General features: G+C 44.7%; 1 protein-coding gene across 1 annotated transcript in view; it reads left to right on the forward strand.

The window, feature by feature from the left end:
- Positions 1–442: 442 nt before the first annotated feature.
- Positions 443–13603, forward strand: part of ETS1 (ETS proto-oncogene 1, transcription factor) — a 282890-nt gene continuing 269729 nt past the window's right edge. Inside the window, exon 1 of the mRNA XM_030221497.1 lies at positions 443–494. The gene's annotated coding sequence lies outside the window, so the exon portion shown is untranslated. The remainder of the gene's footprint in view (positions 495–13603) is intronic.

The following is a 13603-nucleotide window of genomic DNA, read 5'->3' on the forward strand; positions in this document are numbered from 1 at the left end:
CAGCGAACGCGGGTGCGCCGGAGACCGGCGCTGAAGAAGGCTTCAGCTGGCGGGGGTTGGGGACCCCCGCCAGCCAAACCAGGGGCCTGGACGATATTTGTGGGGGCACAGGCCCCCGTGGCCCCCCATAGCTACGCTCCTGCTGCCACGTATCTAAGGGATGCTTCCAGAACTTGCCCTACTGAGTTCCTGGTCATCCACAAAACAGCCAGAGCACAAGCAGCTCTTGAGCTCCAAGGTACGAGTTTCCAGCACAGCAGTTGCTAAACAAAATCCAGTCAGAAATCCTGTGGTGGTGACTCTTCTTTCCGATTTCCCTGCCTTCCCGCCTGTGATCGTCTTTCTAAGGGAGGATCTATTAGGATAATTGTGGTAGTTCCTTTTTCCCTTAGTGCCGGAGATTCCCTGCAGCTGCCTGCAGGTACAATAGTTGGAAAGAAACTTCAGGCTAGTGTGGAAATCTCAGAAGTTCGCTCCGCGCTTTCTGATAACCAGTAAGTGAAGGCTAAATATTTCTGATAAATGCCTCCATCCTAATTTTCTGATAGAAGGTATCCGAGGTACAGTAATAATATTAATTAAAAATCGGTTTCCATAAATGGGATTTTTATTTTTAGTGGGCATAACACTCAGTGACTGTCTTCATAATATCTCATACATCTAGAAACTTTGCATGACTTGCAGGACCCAGACTAACTTGTAGCTTACCAGGAGCTGGCTAGCTATGCTAAGCTAGTGCTTGATTTTGCTAAAGCCCTGTCTCATGTTTAAGAAGGTGAATTGACTACTAATTATGTATGAATACAAGTTCAGAACTGCCCAATGAAGCATGCTTCCCGTAGCTCAGGTGTTTTGTATAAATATTTCAGAATGTTGGTTAGGAGAGCCTGAGAAACTATTAGATTGTAAGCTCTTTGAGCAGGGACTGTCTTTCTTCTATGTTTGTGCAGCGCTGCGTATGCCTTGTAGCGCTATAGAAATACTAAATAGTAGTAGTAGTAGTATTTTCTTCTGTGGTTTAAGGTTAAAATAAAATTGCCTTATAAATTGCAGTATTGGGTGCTTGATTTTGCTAAAGCCCTGTCTCATGTTTAAGAAGGTGAATTGACTACTAATTATGTATGAATACAAGTTCAGAACTGCCCAATGAAGCATGCTTCCCGTAGCTCAGGTGTTTTGTATAAATATTTCAGAATGTTGGTTAGGAGAGCCTGAGAAACTATTAGATTGTAAGCTCTTTGAGCAGGGACTGTCTTTCTTCTATGTTTGTGCAGCGCTGCGTATGCCTTGTAGCGCTATAGAAATACTAAATAGTAGTAGTAGTAGTATTTTCTTCTGTGGTTTAAGGTTAAAATAAAATTGCCTTATAAATTGCAGTATTGGGTGCCATCAGCTGTAGTGTTGGCTCTTAGGAAGTGGTGTTGGCTGTCAACAGGTTTCTGAAGACCGTGGAGGGTTTGTTCACATAAAATATCTTCCTTCTTAAGCTGAAGCCACTTCACTCATAGAAATCCTAATATGTGTTAAAGAAACGTTACTTTGTATTAAACTCATCTGCACGTTTCCTTTCATTGCAAACGTAGTAATTTGCTGTGAATACATTAAATCTGATACTCCAATCTGCAGTATACTGTGTGGTAAAATAAGTGTTTGTGGATATGTATTTCATATCAAATTAAATAATGTGTAACTGACAATGCTTAAAAAATTCGGGCTTTTTTTTTTTCCGCCTTCCTCTGCTCATCTGTAACCTGTACTTCAGTCTTAACGGCGCTACCTAGGCCTATGATAAGATCAGAAGTTTAGGGCTGGTTTTATTTATGCGTTATGAAAATTAATGTAGAGGCAAGACTGGAAAAATGAAAAATAATTTGATTCATTGTCAGTTTGTGTAGTCCAGCCTTGTTTTTTTTTTTTTTTTGTGGATTTATTTTCCATTTCCGCTTAATCGTCTGTTTTTATTGATAGTTCCGAACGGATCCGGGTAAAACGTGGATCCCACGGATCTAAACCGTAGGGCCTCGAACCCCTTCCGAATTTTACATATAGGGGCACAGTTACTAATGTGAGCTGCCATTAAGGTGTGCTATTTTTTGCACAGGTCCCATTGTATACAATAAGACCTAGGGCCTCTTTTATCAAGCTGCAGTAGCGGTGCGGTAATGCGGTCAAAGATCATTCAATTGAATGGGCATCGTTGGCATTGCTGCCCAGGACCCGCTAAAGCGGCTTGATAAAAGAAGCCCCTAGTTACTAATAACTGGGTTTAACAGTAAAATAACCTGCCCTTAATGTTTTCCAAGAAAAGTAATTATGGGATGCTTCTATGATAGCTGCTTGTCAAAGTGACATTTTTGTTTTGTACATGTTTATTAATTTGACCTCATTTTTCACCTTCTCCAGTCACAGCAGGGCTTCTACTGATAGATTAGCTCAATCTGGAAGTCTCATCTAGGGCTAATTTGTCATTGTCGGTTAAATGTCACCTAGGGGTGCCCAGGCTTTACAAAATTGTCTTAAACATATTATTCAAAAATAGGGCAGGCACAGTCAGCTGTTAGCTTAAAGTCTAGCATGTGTGCATTTTGTTTTGAAGTACTTGGGGACAATCTCCAAATGCCAAAGACAGTATTGGACCTGACTCCTAAGGGAAGAGAGGGGATTTTGGATTTAGTTTGTCTTTTTTGTTTTCAGTTCTAATTCAATTTACAATGTTATTTTCCTGACGCCGACCCCAGAGAGCTTATAGTCTATGGGACTCTTTTACTAAGCTGCGTTTAGTGCTAACATGCATTTAACATGTGGGAAATGGGTGAATGCAGTACTCAGTAAAGCATCCTATGTTAGGCTTGCCATTAGCACATGGTAATCACACTCCTAGCCTAGAATTTTAAAAAAATAATAATTAGCCGTGTCATGGGCAGAGACAAGACTGTATGCTAACTGGTTTATGCATACTTAATGTGGGATCCCTAAATAAGAGGCGGTAAGCAGACCTATGCTATTTTTATTTTGAAGCTGTCGCATGCTAACACATGGTCTAAAAAAAAAAATTAACCGAAAAATGCTGATTTCAAGGCTGTGATAGAAATGGGCTTAGCACATGGAAAAATCCTACATTAAAGACTAGATTAAAACAATTACCACGCGCTAAGCCCATTTCTACAATGGCTTTGTAAAACATGTTTCAAGTTTATTCAAAGATTTAGTATCACGCCCATCAAATAGATGTCAAGGCAGCTTAGAATCTAGAAAGCAAGAGAAGGAAAGGATGAAGACAACAAAAGAAAATGCAAGGGAAGGGGGAGAACTACAATGATGATAGAAAAGAGGGGAAGGGAAATACGTAGGGGCAGCCGCATGGTCTAGGTTTGCCTTGAGGAAACCTACCTAGGAGTAGGCGGTGCCAGTAAACAGGTTTTTAAGTTTAAGAACCTCTAAGTTCTTTTTATCAAGTGGCGCTACTGGCTCCCGGTTCGGTAATGCCGACAGTCCATTAATTTTGAATGAGTTCCATCGGCATTGCAGCGTGGGCACTAGCGTGTTTTGATAAGTGTTGCAACAAATTATGAGCCTCTTATCTGGAACCATTGAATCCCGACAGGCACCCATTTTGCTACTGCTTCTTCAAGAGATAGGGACCAACAGTCACAATGCAATGAAACCCATCTTACTTTGCCATCATTTGTTTTGTAATCTTGAAGTTGCATTTTGATTGGTGAAGTGTGGACCTATCTAGCCTATTGTGTGGATTACATACACTAATGTTGCCATTAGCATGTGGCCATTTTTAAAAATGACTGTGGCATTACTTACTAGCACCTATTTTGTTGGTGGCAAGGGCTCTTAAGTTATCTGTGTGCAAACCAGATAGCATGTGGTAATGTAGATACACTGGTTAGCACAGAAACACGTACTGTCTGCCCCAGTACACCCCCTCAAAAAATACCCAAAATAATTTAGTGTAGGTGAACATGTGCATATTCTAAAATTTATCTCGTGATAGTGTAACATGTCCCGTGGTATTCCATTTTAGTTTCTGCTTTAGGCATGCTAGTCTCTAACACAACTTAATAAAAGAGCCCCTGAGTTTTTGAAAGCAGACTTTGAATTTTCTTTTATTAGGAACTGTGTTGGGTTTCTGCCCGGTACTTGTGACCTGGCTTGGCCACTGTTTGGAAAACAGGATACTGGGCTAGATGGACCATTGGTCTGACCCAGTATGGCTGCTCTTTATGTTCTTATGTATGCTTTTAATCATAGGTGCCCCATATAGGAGGCTAGGGGAGGCTAAGCCTCCCCAGCCCAACCGTGACCGTCCCCTGGCTGCTGCTGCCCCCAAACGCAGGGCTGGTGCAGTGCTGCAGCCAGGCAGCTCAATGATGGTCCCTCCTTCCTTCCCACGCTCAGCTCCCCGATCGGCAGCTCTCCTCTCCGTTCCTCCCCCCCCCCCGTGCGTTTAACCCTTGTGCTTTATTCTTCACTGACGTCGCTGCCACTGAACGTAAAAGGGTTAAACGCATGGGGGGGGGGCAGGAAGGAACGGAGAGGAGGGCTGTCAGGGAGCTGAGGGAGGACAGGGAGAATTGCTGGACATGGATGGGAGGGGAGGGCAGGGGGAGAGAAGAGATCGCTGGACATGGAGAGGAAGGCAGGGGGAGAGAAGAGATTGCTGGAGAGGAGGGGAGGTCAGGGGAGAGAGGAGAATTGCTGAACATGGACGGAGAGGGCAGGGGAGAGAGCACATTTGCTGGAGATGGATGGAGGAGAGGGCAGGAGAGAATGGAGAGTTGCTGGACATGGATGGCTGGAGGAGAGGGCAGGTGAGAGAGGAGAATTAATGGACATGGGTGGATGGAGGGGGCAGGGGAGAGGAAATTTGCTGAATATGGGTGGATGGAGGGGGCAGGGGGAGAGAGGAAATTTGCTGGACATGGGTGGATGGAGGGAGCAAGGGAGAGGAATTTGCTGGATATGGATGGATGGAGGAGAGGGCAGGGGAGAATGGAGAGTTGCTGGACATGGATGGATGGAGGGGAGGGCAGAGGAAAGGAGAATTGCTGGACATGGATGGATGAATGGGGGCAGGGGAGAGAGGAAATTTGCTAGATATAGGTGGATGGAGGAGAGGGCATGGGAGAATCCAGAGTTCCTGGGCATTGATGGAGGGGAGGGCAGGGGAGAGAGGAGACTTGCTGGACATGGATGGAGGGAGCAGGAGAGAGGAAATTTGCTGGATATGGATGGATGGAGGAGAGGGCAGGGGAGAATGGAGAGTTGTTGCACATGGATGGATGGAGGGGAGGGAAGTCAGGAAGGAGATGCACATGGATGGAGGGGAGGGAAGAGAGGATAAATGCTGGACATGGATGGCGTGGAGGGCAGGAAAGAGAGGAGAAATGTTGGACAAGGATGGAGGGAAGGAAAACAAAGGAAGGAGATGCACATGGATGGAGTAGAAGGGAGAGAGGAGAAATACTGGACATGGATGGAGGGGAGGGAAGACAGAGGAAGTAGATGCACATGGATGGATGGAGGGGAGGGAAGTGAGGAGAACGGTTGGATATGGATGGAGGGAAAATTGCTGAATTTAAGGGCTAGATCGGAACACTTTGAGAGCAGATGCTTATGGTAGACAGGACGCATAAGGACACAGGAGGATGCTGGACATGGTGAGAGAAAAAATATCAAATGGAAAGAAGACACTGCATAAAATAGAAGACACTGGGACCAAAGTGAATAGAAAAACTAAACGATCAGACAACAAAGGTAGAAAAAAGTATTTTAGTCAGAATCTATTAACTGGAATATGTCAGCTTTTGGAAATATGCATCTGTGATATTTTGCATGTAAGTTTACATTTTTCTAGTATCGCTGCATGCTGAGTCTGACTTCTTGAGGTAACTTTCCAGTTCAGTATTTTGCCTTCATATCTGTTGTGTCATATGTTTTTCAAGTGTGATCAAGGTGCAGTATTCTGCTAGTGTATAGTATTTGCAGCCCTTTTTGTTGTTGTTTTTTTTTGTCAATAGGTAGTGTACTGGTGTTTTAGAGCCCGGTGTAATTACAGTGCTGTGTTTCCACGCATAAGGTTGTAGCTCGTCCTGTCCTTTGAATTAGTGCTGTTATGGTTTTGTAAGGTTATGAGTGTGTTTTTGCACAAGTTTGTGTATAGTGTTTTGCAGTGGAGAGATTGTGTGTTGGCCTTACCTAGGTGGCATAAGGTTGTAGCTCGTCCTGTCCCATACATTGCCCTGCCACTGGCACCCGCCTCTTCCCTTTACTGCAGCCGCCTCCCTGATGTAACTTCCTGTTTCGTTGGAGGCCGCCACAGTAAAGCATAGCATGCCTAATGAGCGCATTGGACAGCACACAACCTTCATCCCTTCCGACCCTCCACACATACCTCATTCGACCACTATACAACCTTGTATTTGTTATCAGCCGACTGGGCAAATGCCCAAAGGTACTATGTAAGCCACATTGAGCCTGCAAATAGGTGGGAAAATGTGGGGTACAAATGCAACAAATAAATAAAGGGAAGAGGCAGGTGCCAGCGGCAGGGCAGTGTATGGGAATTGCTACCATCGCTGACTTTTGGAATGTGACGAAATGACAAGATAAACACTGTGAACAGGGTGGAGGAAGGAAAGGGACAGCATCTTGGCCCCGGGGGGGGGGGGGGGGGGCAACATCTTAGCTCCGCCTCAGGTGGCATCTTACCTTGAGCCCCCCCCCCCCCCCGTCTGATGACATTCTAAAGGATGAACCAAAAAGATAACATGGTGAATCAGCTCTTGAGACCACGAAGACCTGTGACATCTGAAAAAGGGACTCAGGTGGTCAGTGGTATAGTAAGGGAAGATGACACCGGGGGGGGGGGAGGGGGCAGAAGGAAAATGGTACCCAGCATCTCCCCTGGTGATGGGGGAGGGGGGTCTCTTTAACCGCACTCCTCCCCATCAGGTATCTTTTAAATCCTTCTGTTCATTTCCGGCAACGAGCAGGGATTCCTACCCACTGCTTGCACCAGATCAATCCTTCTCCCTGATGTAAGTTCCAGGTCCTATGAACAGGAAATTACATCAAAGGAAGGGCTTGGGGCCACCATGAGCAGTGGGTAGAAGTCCCGGCTTACTGCTAGTGAAGAATAGAAAAATGTAAACGGTACCGGGGGGGGGGGGGGGGGTTTACTTCAGTTAAGAGACCCAACATTGCTATGGAGGAAAGGCGAGGAGAGATGCTGTCTTCAACTGGCGGGGCTTAGGGATCCCCACCAGCCACATTGCTGCTCTGCTGCTGCTGGGTGGTGCCACTGCTAAGATGGCACCTGGGACAGTCCATCCCCCCTTTACTATTCTACTGCAGGCGGTTTCAGGAGCTGATGTACTACATCATATTTTGGCTTGGTTCTTTAAAGATTACAGCCTGCTAAGATCTCACTTCACAGACAGTTATGAAAAGAGCAGTGCTAAAGGGGACTTCAGGCCTATGAGTAATATGAAAAGCAGTTGGGCCTTTTAATTGAACCCACAGGAAGTTATTTATGAAATCTGACAGTTATGCAGTGTGGTATTATTTGGACGTTATTGTACCCACTGAGAGTTTGCTCATACAAATTGCAGTGTGGAATTTGCATCTGTAGGAGAGTAGGGGTGGGTGTAGACTGGACAGTTCAGTCAGGCCAGTGAGCACAATTTGAATGTCATCATTGCCTGGGTACGAAAATTGTTTTACTCCAGTTTTTCACAAAAGAGAAAGTAGAAGCACTGGCTTAAGTGGCATGAAGCAGTGGCTGTAACCCAGAGGAGCCCTAGTAGAGAAATACTGGGCTTCCAGAAAAACTGACCTGTGTCATGTTTCTGTGTTTGGATGTGCTACAGTTGAAAGCCAAATTTCAGTGAGCAAGGAGAGACTAGATTTGTTTTATGACACCTTCCTTAATTTTGGTGGCTGTAGGTCTCATTACAGGATGAAGTAGTACAAGAAGGGAGGCTGGTTGTTGTTGTGGCTTAAGTATTAGTGTTCAGAGAAGCAAAGTTGAAGATGGATGACTCAAAGGAGGTCGTTCTATAAAGGCCACCTAAAGGTGAGTGTTAAAATTCTGGGCATTGTGCAAATTCTATATTGGCAATTATGTGCGTAATTGTGTTGTAGAATGCTAGCATAAGTTCGCATTTTTGTGCCTAACTTTAGTCACATATAATCACAATCCTCCCAAACACTTCCAATTCGAAATATTCATATAGTAATGTCCCAGTGCTTCAAATCAAAACAAATTTTTCATTTTTTCTTTCAAAACGGGGATCTTCAGATTTAAACCTTCCCGCCATTCGGAACTTCTGTTTCCGTACATTGGCGTTACTTACATCCTCATTGATCAACCCGTATTAGAGTGTTTTTTCTATTATTTAATTCCTTTTTTATATATATATATATATATATATATATATATGTATATATGCTTCTGAATGATTCTATATTCAATTCCTCCTTATAGTCAAAATTTTAAAACTTAACTTTATAGTTGCAATTCAGCAGCATTTTTCTCCCAGAGCAAACCTCTGCCAACATGGCCAGGTTTCGATATTCTTCTTCAGGGAAGAGGTATGCATTCCAAAGTGTAGCCCTTCATACCACCATAGAAAAGAAAAGAAAAAATGGCTGCCATTAGTCACAAGCAGCTACACCATATTGTCAGTTGAGCACGTAACTGATAGTATTCTGTAACTTTAGTGTATAAGTGCTGGCCACACCCCTTACCTGCCCATACCCCTCCCACATTGTAGTTATGCGCTAATGGGCTGATGATCAAGGGCACTAGAGGGCATTAGCACCAGACTGTTTGCTTTCCCCCTTTGATCAGAGCCTGCAAGCGTGTGTAACAACAAGCTCGCAAGCTCTGAGTGCAAGTAGTATGCAAATACATGCTAAACAGGGCATTAGGTTTTCCTCCCCAATGCTCTTTAGGCAGAGCTGCCAAGGGGTCCTGATTTTTTTGAGAGGGAGATTTTAGTACATGCCCCAGCCATGCCCATTCTGTCTTGGCTCCACCCACTCTGGTTTGGCTCCGCCCACTCAACCTTGTGTCATCTTGAATTTCTTTTGATGTAGGCATAGGAAAAAAAAAGATTTTAAGTGTTGCCAAGTTTCAACCCAATTTGTTTAATTATGGGATATAAATAAATAAATAAATAGAAACGCTGAATGTTGAACACCTGATTCTCATAACATGATGTCTGTTTTAGAGGCCGTTTACCTTGAGAAAAAAAAAAAAAAGCTGTGTGCCAATATATCAGTGCTAGGTTGTCCCTATAACTAGCTCCTCCAAATGATACACTGATTACACTTTCTAACAAATTACTACTCTACCTATGAAAAGTTATTCCCTTATTATACTTCCTCTGAGTACATCTGTATACTGCACAAGCCAGCAATTTTTGAAAATATAAGTGAGATTAAAAAAATGCTACCAACAATATAAAAATGACAACCGTGGATGCAGCAGCTCAGAGGTTACAATTTTGCTTACTTTGTTGAAGGAGAAATGGAGACCAATTGGCTTCAACTTTCATCCGATCCCTTTGGTCTCCCTCCACCACGATGCAGCCTGTGCTCTGTGCAGCAACCAACCTGAGCCAACCACGTCCATGACAAAAAAAACAAAAAACGCGGGGCTGCAGCAGCCTTCAAGCATGTGCTGTCGGCTCTGCTGGTCCTCTGCCCCCACTGACTTCAACTTTTGAGTTCCGGGGGCAGAGGACCGGCAGAACTGACAGCGCATGCCTGAAGGCAGTGCTGCGGCTCCGCGCGTTTGCCTTTTGTTTTGTTTTTCCACACTGCTGCATTGGGAGAAGCAGCAGTGGCGGACGATGACATCTCAGAGGGAGACTTCACCGCTTTGGCGGGAGATGGCCCGCTGAATGCAGGACACTTGGCAGGTCTGTGTAGGTAGTGCGCCAAAGCTCCTGTTGCAAGCCCTGTGCCAGCTCGGAGTTGGTGTTAGGGTTTCTGGAGCATTGGGGAGGAATGGGGAGCCCTGTCCAGCATGCGTTTGCATGATTACAGGCCCCCTCATACCCCCCAGAAAAGGGGCTGGAAGTCCAGTGGGCACTCCCTGCCCTGCTGGCTTAGTGCCTTCCCAAGCCCTGGTGGCCTAGTGCTCCCTCAAGTCCTCCTGTACTTTTTGAAGCAGGAGGAGGGAATTACATAGTAACATAGTAAATGACGGCAGATAAAGACCTGTACGGTCCATCCAGTAAACTAATTTTACATGGCATGTGATACTTTATATGTATACCCGAGTTTGATTTGTCCTTGCTTTTCTCAGGGCACAGACCGTAGAAGTCTGCCCAATACTGTTCTTGTACTAAGTTCTGAAGCTAACGTCGAAGCTCCTTAGAATTTACACTCCAGCCCATCCCTATCTATTCAGTCACGATCAGGGCATAGACCGTAGAAGTCTGCCCAGCTCCCATTTTGTTTCCCAATTACCAGTGTCGCCACCTAAGCTCTGCTAAGATTCCATGGAACCATTCCTTCTAAACAGGATTCCTTTGTGTTTATCCCACGCATGTTTGAATTCCATTACAGTTTTCATCTCCACCACCTCCCGCGGGAGGGCATTCCACATATCCACCACCCTTTCTGTGGAAAAAATACTCAATCCTCCTGTGAGCTCCGCCTTCAAAATGGCAGCACCCTGCCTGGTACATCCTGGGATGTGCTTGACGGGGCTTCAATATCATATAAGGGAGAAACTCTCTTACATGGTACTGAAGTCCCACCCAGTGCATCCCAGGATTCACCAGGCAGGGCAGGGTGCCACTGTTTTGAAGGCGGTGCTCGAGGGAGGAGGAGGGAATAGCACCTGCATGAGAAGGATCTGGAGGGTCATGGTAGGAAAAATGTTGAGAAACCGGATAAATGGTAATGGGGGGTAGTTTGAATTGGTGTTAGGATATATGTATGTGAATTTATATATGCATGTATACCAAGTGGTTGTGTCTCAGCTGACAAATAGGGTGGGTTACTCTGGTTTTTATCTGCCAGCCATCATTTACTATGTTACTATATAGATCAGGATTAAGGTTGTGGCAGTTCTTAGCCCAATTTAGACAGAAAGTCTGTGTAAGATGCCCTGACCTGGTGCTTGCTTTTTATTATTTCCAACCCAGCAGAAGTTGGACAGAATTATACAAAAGGGGTCAAGAATGTCTGTCCATCTGTCTGTTTGCCCGTCCATCTCTTTGTCTGTTTAATGGGATGAAAGTTGACATGAGGGAAAAACAAAGTAAGAAGACACAATGAGCTTGAAGATGGACCAAACTGGACAGGGGGGGTGGGATTCCAGAGAAATAAGTCTCCCCTGTCCCAAAAAAATGTCCCAGTGCATTTTTATGGGAGAAGGAGTTGCAGCTTCTGTAGCATAGAAATATTAACTACTGGGATAAAACATGGCAAGTGGGGGAAAAAAAGAATAAAAACACACCTTGAGTTAAAAAAAAAAATCAGGCTGCTGGTTCCAGAAAAATAAGTCGTCACCTCTCCTGCAAAATAAATATGGCCCAGTACGTTTCTTTGGAAAAAGGAGTTCCAGTTTCTGTAGCATAGACATTTAGGGACCCTTTTACTAAGGCACGCCCAAAAGTGGCCTGTGCTGGTGTAGGTGCATGTTTTGGACACACACTGGTCCATTTCCTGAGCGTGCCTGTGAAAGAGATTTTTTTTTAATGTGCCGGAAAATGGAAATGCAGCAAAATGAAAACCAGCATGCGTCCGTTTTCATCCTGAGACCTTAACGCCATCCATTGACTTAGCGGTAAGGTCTCATGCACTAACTGGGCGGTAAGCTTCCAGCATGTGCCAACTGCCGATTACTGCCAGGTAAGTGCCCTGTGTGTTTTCAGTGTCAGTGTGCGCCAAAAATGGAATTACCACCTGGGTCATTCGGTAGTCAGACATTAGTGCCAATTTGACGTGCATTGGATGCACGTAGGCGCCTATGCGCCTTTGTAAAAGGGCACCTTAAAGTGAAATGTAGCAGTTAAAGAACATGGCAAGGCAGAATTTCTTGCTCGTTCAAATTCCCCCCAAACTGCTCCTACCCCCTCTCAACTGCACTCAAAGCCCCAAACCTATCCACCTGTAACTGCCCCTCCACCCTGCATACTGCCTCTACACTTGCTTTACTAGCCTGCAAACTGCCCATCCTAAAAAGTTAGTCCTCTGCAATTGCCTCACCCCACTCTGCCAACTGCTCTACTCTTCCAAATGCCCCTACCCCAAAAGTACCCCTACCTCCTGCAAAATGCCTCACTCCAAAAAAATTAAATGCAACTGCTATCTACCTTGTAAACTTCCCTGCCCTAAAAAAAATAGCCCATTGCAACTAGCCCACCATTCTGCAAATTGCCCCACCACCAAAACCAAATCTGTTAAACTGACCTATTGCCCTGCAAACTGCCCCACATGCTAAAACTACTTGCAACTGACACAACACCCCACAGATTGCTCCTGCTCCAAGACTACCTCTAATTGCTCCTATCCCCACAAATTGTCCTACCCCTGACTATTTCCACTCCTAAAATTTTTCACCTTGCAAATGCCCCCCCCATTCCCACAAACTCCCCCACAAATTTAACACATGCCCAGCACACACAACACAGAACAGAGATATGTATAAACAAATATATACATGCAGACCCCACAGGTGAGGGGGGTAAATATTTTCTTTGTTGTTAATTCTACAGAGTCATATAGTTTTCTTGTTGGTTGCTCTATGTATTGTCAAGTAACCAACTACAACCAATCTAAAGCAAACCTTGCAAGCACGGTAAGCTTTCGGCATCTCCCCCTTAGTTATATGAAGGAACATTAGTTGTATGTTTAGCCAAGCAACTCTTCTCTAGGTTTTCCCTTCAGAGGCTATAACAAGAGTATCTGAAGTCCCTCTAGCAGGGTGTTCTGAAACAATCTTCCTCAGCATCTCTTTCATCTAGGCAGCAATGAAAGCTTGCAAGCTGTCCAGGCTTATCACTAATTAGAGAAGTACTTTCAGCTGGCTCTCAAGTGAAGGCAGAGGCATTAGCAAGAGGTCAGCAAGGATCCTTTCACCTGATTAGCATCATAGTTTTTCAGACTGCAGGACTGGGGGGTGGAGGAGAAGCTGGCACCCACAGTGCCTTGATCTAAACAAACGTGCACATTTCCAGCATGCGTACAAACACAGGTACCAGCCAGCCTTGTGGGTACTTTTTCATCCCCCATATTGAGCAGATGCCAAGGAGGGATAATTTATGGTCAGTGTAGCACCACCAAATCATTCTGAAAAGTTGGTTCCTATACGTTCAGTTGTATCCCAGGTTTTCCTCATAACATAGGCAACCGTGACACCCTGTCCCAGCCCCTTAATACTCTGAACACAAATTAATAAATAGCAACATTCATTTTGGATTAAGTGGGAACAACTTGGCCGCAGCTTTATTAGAAGACATAACTGTATATAATAATAGAAAATCAAAACAGGATACCCAAGCCACACTGTAAGCTCTTAACAAGCTACAATGAAACCACCCAGTCCGCTGCCATAAGCAAGACTGAC

This window comes from Microcaecilia unicolor, chromosome 12 (assembly GCF_901765095.1).
Source record: "Microcaecilia unicolor chromosome 12, aMicUni1.1, whole genome shotgun sequence".
In the NCBI taxonomy this organism is placed as follows: Eukaryota; Metazoa; Chordata; class Amphibia; order Gymnophiona; family Siphonopidae; genus Microcaecilia; species Microcaecilia unicolor.